The following is a 15,132-nucleotide window of genomic DNA, read 5'->3' on the forward strand; positions in this document are numbered from 1 at the left end:
TCTCTGGTATGGGCAAGAAAGTTAAGACAGAGCAATTAAAGTAATTTCCTTAAAATCACAAAGCTAACATGGGTAGATCTGGGTTAAGAAACTTGAACATTGGGGCGCCTGGGTGGCACAGCGATTAAGCATCTGCCTTCGGCTCAGGGCGTGATCCTGGAGTTATGAGATCGAGCTCCACATCAGGCTCCTCCACTAGGAGACTGCTTCTTTCTCTCCCACTCCCCCTGCTTGTGTTCCCTCTCTCGCTGGCTGTCTCTATCTCTGTTGAATAAATAAATAAAATCTTAAAAAAAAAAAAAAAAGAAACTCGAACATCAATGCTCCTAACCGCTGTACTGTCCTGCCTCCCTGGTGTCATAATCATTTCTTCCACTTTGCTATTACGGCTTTCATCTCTTCTTTCTCTTCATTCTAAAACAATTTCCTTTTAACCACACACTGAATTTAACTCTGACCTGCTACAGCTCTTTACCAGCCCTTTCAAATTTCTTTTTTATTTCAATATGCTTATTTTCCATATACAATCTAATCATCATTCCAATAAAAGTTTTTAAAGTAACTATGTTAAAATGTAATTTATTCTGTAAGTTGAGTAGAAGCCCAAGGACAATATAAGGTAGAGGGAAAAATACATTACAGGGGTTTTTTGAGATATAATTGACATATAACATTTTATTAATTTCAGCTGTGAAACATAGAGATTTGACATTTGTATACATTGTGAAATGATCACCACAGTAAGTCTCATTAACATCCAGTCAGTTGCTACTGATTTCAGAAATTCGAGGTGCAGGCAGATAGGTGCACCATGCTGAAATCGTCGCACAAGAGCTGACACATACTCTGACAGTTACCGTGACAGTGACTCTAACAGTTACTCTGAAAGTTACTCTGACAGTTAAGCTACTCTGACAGAACTAACTTGCTGTCCGTATGAAGCACAGCAGCTGACCAGTCCTTTTCAGCTTTGGAACCAAAGTGCTCAAGTGTTAAACTTGAGATTTTAAAGGAAGGGTGATTTGAACAGTTAATATAACTTTCGGTCACTAGTAAATGGTCTCTTTTTCCTTGCCATTCTCCAAAAATTCAAAAGCAGCCTTTCTGTCACTTTTAGAAATTCTAGGAACTGCTGAAAGAAATGGATAATGTTTTAGAGAAGTCAATTCCAGTCACCTCTGTGTCTCTTCTTTGGGAAAAGTGGGTAGATATATTGGAGATAGTCATAAAACTTTAAAGAAGATGCAAGACCTGGATCAAGGTGTTCTCACTATTCTCTTCTCACTGGATTTAGAGTAAAAATATAAGTGGAAAGAGTGGGTAAATTTATTCAAGCAAATATCACATGGGTGTTAAGAAAAAAGGTCATCCAATTAACTAGTCGCTTCCTTTATATCCTCAGTGTAACAACCAAATCGGGTGCTGTCAGATATAGCTCAGAGAGAGTAGACACTACATTTGATATTCACTTGGCTTTTAAAATCTCAAAAAGCAATGTTTCCCGAAATTCTAAGGTGTTTTATTTTTCATTGTGCTATGAGCAAGACCAATGGAAGTGAAAATTATGCTGCTGATCCCTGGATATTAAAGTTCTCCAGGGGCGGCCCTCAGCCCCAGTCAGTAGAGCATGTGACTCTTGATCTCAGGGTTGTGAGTTCAAGCCCCACGTTGGGTGTAGGAAGAAGAGGTTACTTAAAAAAAAATTTTTTTAATATTTTAAAAAATCAAAAAATAAATTTCTCCAGTGGACAGCAAGGGGAAGGTAATTAATGTCTATTGAGTACCTACAACGTACTAGACATTTTTAATATATGTTCCATTTAAACCTCACAACAATCCATGTAGTTCTTGTAGATCAAGTAGGGAATTTGATGTTGTTTTTAATACAAAGGAAGCTCTTGAATTTGTGAAAATAGAGACTGTGGGAGATGTTCAGATTCTTTCTCATGCAAGCAAGTCACGGTGGTGTCACCAGAACTCAAGTCTTGAGCCTCTAAGCTCCAGGCGCCTTTGTCCCGTATCTTCTGTCACTAGCTTCTGAGAGCCTGAGCTGGGGGTTTAGGCTGGTAGAGATGGGCGTGCACAGTGAGAAGACAGCCAGGCAGAGGAATGGTTGGGGAGGGAGAGGGGTGGGGACGATCTGATGAAAGGTAAGCAGAGCCTGGAAGACCAGGGAAGACCTGAAAAGAAGCCCTGCTTGGATGGGCTGGCTTAAAGTCCCCGGTGTGATCCCAGTTTCTCTTCACCTGTTAGATCCAGTTCATGGGCAGTTTCCAGCAACGCTTTAGGAGAGACATCCCTTCCACTGGTGTCACAGTGCTACCCAGAAAGCTGAGGCATTATACGCCTTCTTCAGCATCACGAGATTTCCTGCCACGAGCTTAAGTTTCCTCAGGGCCTAGCTCCTGAGAGGTCTTGGCTTCTCAGCCAAAAGGACCTGGGATCATCGGGCAGTAATTCTCGGATTTATTGCCCTTGTTCTACATTCCTGACCTATGAATATTTGCAGACATAGGGACCAGTTTTCCGAAGCCCAGCATAAGCTGCTTTAATTTTGTCATTGTCCTATAATTTCATGGAAATGGCTGCTGTGAAGCCAACAAATGACTAATAAAATCCCTCTGCCCACTCATTTTTAATGTCATTCTGGAACTCCAGAACAGGGACCATCTGCTCACAGTGCTTACTTTAATATAAAAGAGTGCCTGAGTTGAAAATCATATTTCTGAGAGAAGGCTGGAACGAGTCTTCTGTTTGTGAACCCAAAGCACAGCAAAACAAGGCTAGCGTTTCGTTTGGGCAGGGATGAGATACAGCTGAGTGTTGCCTATTCAGCTCTGCCTGTGGACAAGTTAAACTCTTACACACGTGCGATGTACAGATATCAATCAATACGAAGAACTATCACACCTACTGAACACTACCTGTGTGTCAGTGGCAATGTGCAAAGCACGCGGGGGATTCTGCAAAGGGTGAGTATTCTTAGTGTACTCATTTCATTCGGGAAGTAAACGGAGACCTACAGAAGTGATGGAAACCTGCTCTAAGTCACACAGCTAGTAAATAACAGAGCCAGGCTTGAAACCAGAATCCATCAGTTTCGACATATGTGCCCTGAGCAATTGAGTTATTTGCAGTAAGGACTTTTTGAAGAAAAGCCATCCTAAGCCATGACTAATCTTTCAACTAGGTAAATTGTAGAACCGGGAAGCTATGTGGAGATTTTTTGTTTTTACTTTAGCCTCTTTATTTCAGAATAAATTTAGATTTTATGGAGAAGTGGCAAAGATAGTACAGAGAGTTCCCATCTACCCTTCGTCCCTCTTCTTCTAATGTTAACATCTTACATAACCATGCTACATTTGTCGGAACTAAGAAACTATCTTTGGTACAGTACTATTTACTAAACTACAGACTTTATTCAGATTGTGGTACAGTTTTTCTTTGCAAGTTTTTCTTATATCTTCCAATTTCATCATCCCTTTTAGGATCTTTCTTTTTTTTTTAGTGAATGATTTTTAAAAAGTTATTAAGGCTTTTTGTAAGAGCAGTTTTAGGTTCACAGTAAAACTGAGAGGAAGGTGCAGAGATTTCCTAAATACCCTCTGTCCCCACACATGCACAACTTCCCCCACTATCAGCACCATCCCACCAGAGTGGTTCCTTTGTTACAACTGATGAAGCTATATTGACACTTCATTATCACCCAACATCCCTAATTTACATTAAGTTCACTCTCAACTGTGTACATTTGATGGGTTTAGACAAATGTATAATGACATGTATACACCGTTATAGTATCATACAGAATAGTTTCACTGCCCTAATATTCCTCTGTGCTCCACATGTTTATCCCCCAACACCTCCTGCCCATCCCTAGCAACCACTGACCTTTTCTTACTGTCTCCATAGCTTTGCGTTTTCTGGAATGTCATATAGTTGAAATCACACAGTATATAGTTTTTTCAGATTGGCATCTTTCACTTTTAAGAAAAGTAAATACACATTTAAGTTTCCTCCATGTTTTTTTATGGCTTGATAGCTCATTTCTTTTTAGCTCTGAGTAATATTCCCTTGTCTGAATGTCCTGCAGCTTCCTTACTTATTCTCCTACTGAGATACATCTTGGTTGCTTCCAAATTTTGGCAATTATGATTAAAGCTGTTGTCAACATCCATGTGAAGGTTTTGGTGTGAATGTTAAGTTTTCAACACCTTTGGGTAAAGACCAAGGAGCATGACTTCTGGCATGGTAAGAGTGTGTTTAATTTTGTAAAGAACTGCCAAACTGTCTTCCAAAGTAGCTGGGCCATTTTGCATTCCTATCAGCCACAGATGAGAGCTTCTGTTGTCAGCATTTGGCATTGTCAATATTCTGGGTTTTGGCCATTCTGATAGGTGTAAAATGGGAGATCTGTTGTTTTATGCCCCAGGGAGTCGAGTGTGGTTTTCAATTGTAAGTTGTATACTTAACTAACTCTGCCCTTTCCTGACATTAGGGGCTCCAAATAATGCTGGGTTCAGGGTGAGTAAACACTTCCTGGTTGATCACAGCAGACAAGACCCAGACACTCTCCCTTTTGCTTCTCCTCTGCATCTTCAGCTGCACCTGGCTTCTGCATGTGAGTCTCAACCATGCGACTTGACTTAGTCTTTCTGGCTCTGCTCTCAGGTGCTTCTTACCAAGATTTGGCAACCTGACTCAGAACTTGCAAGTTTCTGACCTCAATTTCTATGTGCCATATTAATTTTCCTTTGGGACACATCTTATTCTGGAATTCCATTTCAGTTATCTCTCCAGCTTGACATTCAGGGTTTGTGTTCTTATCATTCGACTGGACCCTAACTCTGGCATCTCTGTAATCACAGTTCGTAAAGAAGGACCCAAATTCCCTGCACTGACAATTAATTTGTCCTGTTTTATGAAGGAAATGTGAACCTAAAGAAATTGGTTCAGAATCACATAGCACGTGGCTAGAAAATTAAAAAACACAGGGAAGGAGAGGGAAGTTCCTAAGTGTTCTTGGTTGTTAGGACAAGTGGAGCTTAAAAGAAAAATTAAACAGAGATCCAACATTGCAGAAAGGTATATTTGGGAAAAGAACTTTAAAGGCTTTTCCCTGACAAATGGCAGAAACATTTTAATCCAGTTTTGGAAGGGAATGCTGTTATAAGTCACAGTATTTAAACTCGGGCTTTAACAAGGCAAAACAAATATTAAAATCAGATTTAACATGTCTGAAACACATTCATTTTATTTTATTTTATTTTTTTTCTGAAGCCAGTCTCTCCTCTTGCCTCTCCTGGTTTTATTCCTGGGTCTGCATGTTCCTGGAAACCAGGCTAGAGAGGTCAATGTCATCTCATTCTGTCCACGCTGACATGTAACCCAGTGCCAGTTGCAGCCAATTTTGCCTCGGTCTTTCTCATGCTTGCCCCTGTCTTTCCATTTTCATGGTCACTATTCCCTTGCTTAGGTTATTTTATAAACCTCTTAATCTATGGGCCTCAAGTACATGTGTGGGCAGACTCATCTCTAGAGTCACCACAGGTCATCAGTATGCTCAAAAACTTCAATGACGGGTCGCCTGGATGCCATAGCGGTTAAGCATCTGCCTTCGGCTCAGGGCATGATCCCGGCGTTATAGGATCGAGCCCCACATCAGGCTCCTCCACTAGGAGCCTGCTTCTTCCTCTCCCACTCCCCCTGCTTGTGTTCCCTCTCTCGCTGGCTGTCTCTATCTCTGTCGAATAAATAAATAAAAATCTTTAAAAAAAACCAAACCAACAAACTTCAATGACATTCCCATACTGGCTGGATTTAGAAAAGATTCCTTACTCTAGCATTTCAGTCCCTCTATATTCTAGCCCCACTTTTCCAAATGTATCTATTATTACTCTCTTGCTTTGTACATCATAAACCAGCCTTACTGGTTTCTGGTTTTCCTTGAATATACACTGCCACAGAACATTTGCACAAGCTGTTTCTGCTGCTTGGAAGGCCTTTATTCCCATTTCTTTCTTTCATTTTGTTTGTTTGTTTGTTTGTTTTTTAAGATTTATGTATTTATTTGAGAGACAGAGAGAGTGAGTGTGGCAGCAGGGAAAGGGGAGAGGGCGGGGCTGAGGGAGAGGGAGAGAATCTCAAGCAGACTCCCCGCTGAGCATGAGCCCTACTTGGGGCTTGATCTCACCACCCTAAGACCACGACTTGAGCCAAAACCAAGAGTCAGACACTCAACCAACTGAGCCACCCAGGCACCCCTATTCCCGATCTTAATATCAGTTTGTTGGCATACACTACATTAGGAATTGGCAAACTACACCCTGAGGACCAAATCTGGTCCACCAGCCTATTTCTGTAGATAAATTTTTATCAGAACAGAGTCAGGCCCATTCATTTAACTATATTTTCTATGCACCGAAACACCCATGGTAATTGCAGCAGAGACCCTATGGTCGGCAAAGCCTAAAATATTTATATTCTAGTCCTTTACAGAAAATATTTGCTGAGCCCTGCAATAAATCCTTAGCAATTACTAATTCACCTGACTGAATATCCAATTCAATGTGTTTTAGGAAAAACTTGTTGAGGCTCTAACATGTGCTAAATGCACAAAAACAGAAAAGATATGGACCGTCCCTCAAGGAGCTCACTGCCTGAAAGTTATAACAAAACTATCAATGAATTATTTCTCTACAACATGATTTGTAAAATAATAGCACACATAGGCAATACTTAGAAACATCGAATAGGGAGTCATTAATCTTTTTGGTAGGGGAGTAAAGTGGTGGGGAAAGGAGTGTAATAGCAGAAGTGGGTTTGTAATGATGTACAGGAGTTTATCTGGAGACCAGGGGTCAAAGTTATTCCAGATAGAGGAACAGCATATACGAAGCTGGAAGAAGATAGCAGCATGGTCTCTTTGGGGAACCTCAGGTAGGGCCTTATGGAGACAAAATGGAAAGAGAATGGACTTTGGAGTCAGATTAACCTGGGTTCAAATCTTGATTCTGCTATTCATTAGCCATGTGACCTTGAGCAAGTCCTGAGCTTCTATTAATCCATTCTTTCCTCTAGCATTATTCACATGGATTAACTAAGGTGGCATAGGTAAATGTTTCTGGCACAATGTTTGACACAGAATGTGTATGCCCCCCCCAAATTAATAAATGTAGCTCTTATTACAAAAAGCAAAAAAAGTTCATGTAGGTTAGCGTGGGACAGAAAGAGTAAAGAGCGACTCTCCTCAGCTCAAAATACAGTATCTCAGTCTCTAGTCTTCCAATGGCCTTTATTCTTCCCTGTATAATATATGGTGGGTGTTGGATATGTTGATCTTATCCTTCTTTCCAAATTGTGGCCTCCTTGAGGGCAGGGACCTTTCCTTATTCTTTTCATGTCTCCCCAGGTGCCTAGAACTGTGTCACATCTAGAACAGGCCTCTGATGAATACTTGTTGTATTTCTAAGTCTTAGATTGTGAAGGTATTTTCACAATAATCAACTTCTTATTTTATATGAAACTGAGACCCATGGGTTGTAAGATGTTTGACTTGTTCATGTTTGCCCAGGTTGATGATCTCAAGTCTTACTTGTAGCTTCCAAGAAGGTAGAATTCATTTTTGTTCTTCCTTCTCCTCTTCCTTCATACTCTCATTCTAGTGAACTTTTTCCTCTTAGAAACATACTTCACCCCACCCTCCAGGTATCCACTGCTCTTGCAGATATGGGCCGTGTTTGTTGTTACATTCACAATGAAATACTCAGGATTTGTATCATACCTCTTTCCACTGTCCGTGGAAAGGAAAAGTAGAATAATCAGGAGTGGATTGCTGGAGGAGTTTTAGGCATCAGAAAAAAATGAGTATGTCCTCAAATCCTTCCACAAAAGCAAACGTTAGCCCACCAGAGATAAGGGCAGTCCTGTGGGTCCTAGAAATAGCAGGACCTTTGATTATAGCGGTATTAGGAGCTATCATATATTGAGAGCTCACCACGTGGTAGACACTTTGTATGAGTAGTGTCTATCCCTCTAGATACACATGCAAGTTACTACTCCACTTTCACAGATGGGGAAACCAAGGCTCGGAAAAGTTAGGCAACTTTTATAAGGTCACAGAGCTAAGGAGCATAACCTAGATCTGCCTACTTCATCAGAGTTCCTGACAATGCCCTTTGATTGCCCTGTGACTGGGAAGGAGGTTAGAGAATCTTTCAGATTTCAGTTCCCTGCTGTGCATTCCTCCTTTCCAGAATTTTCCAAGAAGATGGTCCTTGGAATATTTGCCTGAGAGCAACACTAGCTATTTAATACGCAGAGTTGGGTACAAAACAAAAAGGCACAGCTCCTGTTGAAAAAGCAGAAGCGGGGGTGGGGGAAGTGCCATTGAAGGTATTAAAAGACAAACTTTTTCCTTTGTTCTGCGGTTTCTCTCTTGCCTTGTGATAGTGTGTTTTGTTTATTATTAAATATCATTCGAAATAGACAAAAATTAGCATTTTAAGTTGTTAGCATGAATTTTACCGTTCATGTTTACACTGGACAATGTCAGTTTTAAATGCAAACATAAGAAAGCATATGCAGAATCACCGAAACGGTACAAGTCATAGTCTGTAGCTCATACATGCATATGTATCTTGTTCTTACCACAAGAGTGGAAACGCTGTGAAACATTATTTTCCTTCTTGATATACGCATATTGCACCAACACTCTCTATCTCCGGCTTACTGGTGAGTAGGGAAGAACTGGAAGGAGAAGGAACTTTGGGTTGCCCCATCTTTCTCTCCCTTTCCTACTATGGCCTCATTTTCAGCAAACGTGTTTGGCCAATACAGGGGAAAAACATCAGTAAAAGATGATAGGATTCCTAAATTGTCGATGTTCCTTAAAATCCCACTGCCTTCTTTCTTTGTTGAAAGCACATTCTGGTTCAGATTACAAGTGTAGACTCTTGGGGCTGTCAGTACCCCTGGATTACTCAGTTTTAAATGTTACCTTATACTCACTCCGTCTTGCTGAACTTGCCCACATCATAGGTCTGGCAGAATTCTGTGCTTATAGGGCTCACTAACCCTGTCAGCAAATAGGGAGGCAAGAAATGACAGACAGGCATACGGTGCCTATTTTCTCTGCTCGAGTGCATGCTCCACGGCCTCATGGAATCTCACTGACAAAACACAAGTTCTAAAATAAAAGTCTTGAGAATTTCAAGATGGCAACAGCAGAACATTAAACCAAGTGTGGAGTCCCTCTGACTACACAGGTTGCATGCCCACGAATCTGGCCCTGCCTGGGAGATGTTCATAGGTGTGCCAGAGGATGGAGTTTCTGCAAGCCAAACTGTTCACGAAAGCTTCCTCAATCTCTTAATATCCTTAACCACTTACCCACCTTCTTTGGCCCCATGTTCAAATTCCACTAAAAAATCTTCAACTCAACCAGTCCTTAAGAAGCTGAGGAAGAGAAACCTCAAGTCATTATCTCAGCTGTTAAGAATCTAATCAGCTTCCTTCTGGTCTCAGTAACTGTACTTGTCTTACCCATGGCCAAGCTCCCATCCCACAATCTAGCGTCGGTTCTGGTCTTGTCCATATCTCATACCCTGTTTGAGTCTATACCTTCAGTGTAAGTCTATGCTTTAGTATAATACTCGAGAGAAAACCTTTAGTGATAGAAAGAAACGCAATTACTTAAAACTCTCTATTCTTGCCTAATGTGAGTTTTCCTTTTGTTTTGAGTCAACATTCAACAAACATTGACCAAGTAGCTTCTGCCCTGAGCCAGAGCTCTTTGAGGAGTGAGAGGGTGCAAAGGTAAAGAGGCCATGGTTGCTGCCCTCAAAACAGTCACACGCTAGTATCTTCTGAGCCTAGAGCATTGTGACTCAATGTATCATTCAAATTAAGGAATGTCTTAGGCAGCTCCCTCTTTTTGCTCCTTTCTACGCAGAAGTTCGGTTTATTGAGATAAATATAAGGGTGGGTGCACTGGGATCATTTTCCCAGATCAGCCCTCCATACTCTCTCTAAGGGGTGATGTTTCTAACACAAACTACACCCTACATTTGAATAAATAAGGTACTCCCCTTAATCCTGAATGCTCGGTCAAAATTTTCGAAACCCTCTAACTACAGTTTTCTAACTGATTTCCAAACTTAACCTCAAAGAATTATACAAAGCTTCTGGTGTCTGTGGCTTCTCCAGTTTCCCTCAATTCTTAGTCAACCACTTCACTGCGTTGAACTTCTCTCATCTTGCATTTTTAACTTCTTCTCTTAAGAGCATTCTTGATCTCAATGCCAAGGGTACAGAGTGCTTCCAGTTCTAAATTTGGATGAGCAGAAGCTCTGGCTTAAATGGTTATAGAGTGGTAGACATACTTGAATATCATTACTGAGGTGATAGTTCAGGTCGGTCTAAAGGAGAATTGCAGTTAAAAGGACACTTCTCTGCAGCGGTGGCGGCCAGAGGGGTAGCACAGGGAAGGACTTTTGGGAGATTGGATTATCATCAACAACTCTGCTTCATGTGACCAAAGTTCTATGTTATACTAATTAGTCATTCATTTACTCAACAAATAGTTTCTTACAGGTTTACACATCTAAGTTACTGTGCTGAATTCTGAGAATGCAATGGGCAACAAAACACAGCCCCTGCCCTCAGGGTAGCAATTACAACATAAAGGTAATTTGAAGAAAGAAGAATGTGGGAAAAGCTAACAAATCTGGTTTTGAGGTGGATCAGAATGCTTTCTGAAACAAGGAATAGTTAGATATCTCACTCAGGGGTTTTCAAATTTTAAAGAACCCTCACATTCTGCAGGTCTGAAGCTAGCCAAGAATTTGCATTGTATTTTTTAGGGAGGGGGGCAAAGGGAGAGGGAGAGAGTCTCAAGCAGACTCCCCACTGAGCGCAGAGACCTGAGTGGGGCTCCATCCCAACACCCTGAGATCATGACCCGAGCCAAAATCAAGAGTCAGATGTTTAACTGACTGAGCCACCCAGGCTCCCCAAGAATTTGCATTTTAAAGAAGTACCACAGATGATTCTAATACAGAGGTCTTCAGAGTAATGTTCAAAAAATATTTATCTAAGCCACATTATATTTCCATTTCCGTTCGTGTTACTCCTGGAAAAAAAGAAAAAGAAAAAAAGCGGTATTACTGTTTTTCACAAAGAGGCAGAATTTGATAGCATGGTACAGAAAAGGTCATCACTCACTTTCATTTTCCTCCTACAAAAAGAGTTCCAAGGTGTTTTATGGTGTCCAATAGTCATTTGTTAAAAGAGACTGATAGCTATCACAGGGCTTGCCTCAAGACCTGCCATTTTGTGAAGATTTGAACCATGCTAATGGTCAACAAATATTTTTGTAGAATAGAAACCTGGGGTTTTTTGTTTGTTTGTTTGTTTGTTTTGAGAATTTGAAAATGAGATGCAAATGAGAGTGCACATAAATATAATAAGACCACTTTCACTTTAACAGAATATTTCACTCAATTTCCTTAGCCTAGTGATTCTGTTTTTAAGATGTAGGTATTTAGTAATATTTTAAAGACTTGCTTTTAAAAACATCGATATTGACATTTTTGAATTAACATTTTATTACAACACAATCTAATTCAGAAATCCAGACCATGAAAGACTCTACTGATAATCATAGTCATGAAGGGGCTTCCAATCCGCCTTAATAGTATTATATCAACTAACCAACCAGAGGCCACACTTCAATTTTTAAACAGGCTATTAAATAATTCAACAGTATATCAAATTATGTTTTGGATAACTGTCACAGCCTAATTTTTTAAGCACTCTTGAAAAAAAAACTGCAAATCGTTCATTAGAGGGAATTTTGAGGCCAAAAATGCTAATGTAAATCATGCAGAAATCCTAAAAGGAACTTGGCTTGAAACAAGGAAAGACTTGCTGCTGAAAATAGCAATCGATGGGACTATACCTGAAACATATGTACACAAATGCAATAGATTTTAATGGTAAACATCCTGATGACCTTACTTTCTCTCTTTACATCAATTTTACATGTTTTCATAAATGCCCCCGTTTAACTAATTTCATGAGTGATTCCACGATCTCTTGCTATGGCCAGAAATAACGAGGGTACTTCATGGCTTTTAAAAACACCAGACCAGGAGCTACAGAAGAAATATCAATCATTACATCTGATTTCCCATTTTTTTTCTTGACACAAATCCCTTATTCTTACAACTGAAAGAAAGCCATTAGATATTTGATGATGGTTCCCAGTGCCTGTTCAATGTGGCATTTTCCGCTGAGATGTGCTGGAGAAATTTGAAGGTGGTGCTGGTTATTTCCTTCATGGATTCCATTATTTTGTGTTCCAGATAACATTAAGTACTAGTCAAAACCCAACATTTATGTGATGTAGATGTTATCACATGTCTGCAGTGTTGTTCTTTCTTGGTGTTTTAAAAATAGTGTTTTCCATTTACATGGCTTCGATTCAATTCTACATAATAAAATCATCTTTGTCTGAGAGGATATAATGGCAAGATTCCTATAATCACACAAGACCATACATTTTACAATGGCATCCTTAATTGCATTTCTTAAGGAATAAAATGTTCTGGAGTTCTTTATTTTGAGTTTGAGCCAGATGAGAGCATGGCCCAAGGAATCCAGAAAGAATTGAATCTGAAATGCTTAATCAGCTTTAAGTCTGCTCATCAGCATTGTGGCTCAACTGAAAGATAAATCCTAGTTGCCGGAACTTGAATTTATTACACCCGTTCAATCAGAACAACTGCTTAATTCGGAGACCCTCTCCCTTAACTCATTCATTTGACTGGGCATGGAAGGCAAAGTGTGGAGAAAAAGGGTGCTGGTAAACCCAGTTTCTAATTCCAGTTGTCACTACCAGTTATGTGGCCTTGGGAAAAGCATGTCACCTCTCTGTGCCTTCATTTCCATAAAATGATGGAAATGGCATTTGATAATCCCTAACATCTCTCCCAGCTGGAAAATTCAATAAGTCATTTAAAGCGCTCGTTCCACCAGCATCATTAAAAAGCAACTCAGAAAAGAGGGGATTGATGGAGGTCAAAGACCTTGGCCTGCTGATATGTACCTACTCTTCCTTGTACAAAATGACCAACTCATCCCAGACTACCCAATGTACTCATTCGGGGTTGACATCGTCCCAACCTCTTTGGATAGGGAATGATATGAGACCCCCTCTAAACTTTCTGAACCACTTTTTACAATAACCCAAACGCAGCTGGCTCGAAACATCAGTGATGACAAATTTAGACCTGGGATGGTGCCAGAGCAGCAGCCTCTTCCTCCCTGTGAGTTCTGCAAAGATAATCAAAATCTAAACAAGATAAATAGAAGATACTGGAGGTGGGAGCACTGAGGGGGGTGGAAAGAGGAGGGCCTACTTACCATCTGCAAAAGTGCATTTATCCGCAGGTGTCAGGGTCTCTGAATTCAGAATCTCCATAACCAACCATCCAAAAGGAGAACATTTTCACACATAACATGTGAAAACTATATTACATTTACATTTCTTAGCCTGTCTGAAGATATATACATATGGATTTAACAAAACAAGCCTCAATCTTCGGAATGAGACTGAGTATGGCTGCTTCGGTAAATGTTAAACATAGCAACTCTAGGGCCAAGCTCAGTTTAAATTTCAGCCTTAATTCCATCCTGAAGGTTATTGATATTTTTTTCTGTAGTGTGTTAGCATGGAGTCTAAATCTAAAGCATTTCCTTGTGTGAAATGAATATTTTAAAGATCCGACCCATTCACTGCATCCATTATTTCCATTATGACTGATGTTCCTCTGGACTGTATATAGCTCTTGGATTCCTAGAAATATCACAAGGTTTTTCACTGTGCGGAGATTATATATTCAACGTACAGTAGACTTAAATCAAAGTTGGATTAGAAAACATAACATTTTGAAACCAGAAGCAAATAAAAACACCATATTACTCACAATAGGATTTCTCACAAGGCAATGTGGTAAAGAGCAGAGGTCCTGGGATTTTAGTTTTACTTAACTTGGCCTGGATTTTACTCTCAGTTCTAGCATAAACTCTGTAGATTTGGGAAATTAACTAAAATGGCAAGGAGCTCAGTTCTGTCATCTGTAAAATGGGTCTGATTACTTTCCTCACTTACTTACAAAGACAGTTACTTACTCACAATTTGATGTGGAATACAATGGTGATTTTATTATATAGGATTAAGCTCCAAGAAAACAACACTTTGCTAAAATGTGGTGTCTACTGACCTTGGACCAACCATCCTAAAACTGTTATTAACATTGTCAACTGGGGGCTCAGTTATTCCAAGTGTCATTAACAAACAAAAGGTTTTTTTTTTTTAATGAAAGAAATAATTGAGAATGAATGAATATACTACAGAATGAGAACGAGAAACGATTCACTGTAAGTTAATTCTATAACAAATAATGATAGTGTGGGTCTGGGTGTTAACATCCAGTTCCTCCCCGTTGGAGAGCTGGTAATTTCTCTGCCTTTTGTGATCTGAAACCCCTTATCTGCCCATCTCCTGATTTTGCATGTCTCAGTGTTTGCCCTCTGTGTTTCCTGTAATTATCCAGACTGGTTGGAAAGGTTGGTTCCCTCTATCTTGTCATTTGCAATTTAACTACAGATAATTTCTGTATTCCACGGAATTTGCATTGGTGAATTCCACATTATCTGCTGTCCTTTGGGAAACTCTGAAATGCTGGGTGTTTCCTACAGAAATAGTGTTTCTGCTAAATGTGCTCCCTGTTCCTTGTGGTTCGTCTGCTGTGTGTGAACGTTTGTTGGGTACCCACGGGATGCAAATATGCATCAGCTGAGGTATTGTGACCTGTGAGGAGAACATTCACCTCTCTATTCTTTCCTGTCCAGGATTGCATTTTTCTGAGCATTCCTTTGTTTGTGTTGTAAAAAATCCCAATGTATGTATTTAATGTATTCATCACAAGGGCTCAACCAGAGACTTAATTTAAAAAACAGAAATAAAACAAAAGTGATACCACAGCTTAAGATATGGAGTCCTAAGCAGGACCGAAGGAAAGGACAGACCATCTAAAGAGAAATAAAAAGACAACGCAAGGACAGAGG

This window comes from Ailuropoda melanoleuca, chromosome 15 (genome assembly GCF_002007445.2).
Source record: "Ailuropoda melanoleuca isolate Jingjing chromosome 15, ASM200744v2, whole genome shotgun sequence".
In the NCBI taxonomy this organism is placed as follows: Eukaryota; Metazoa; Chordata; class Mammalia; order Carnivora; family Ursidae; genus Ailuropoda; species Ailuropoda melanoleuca.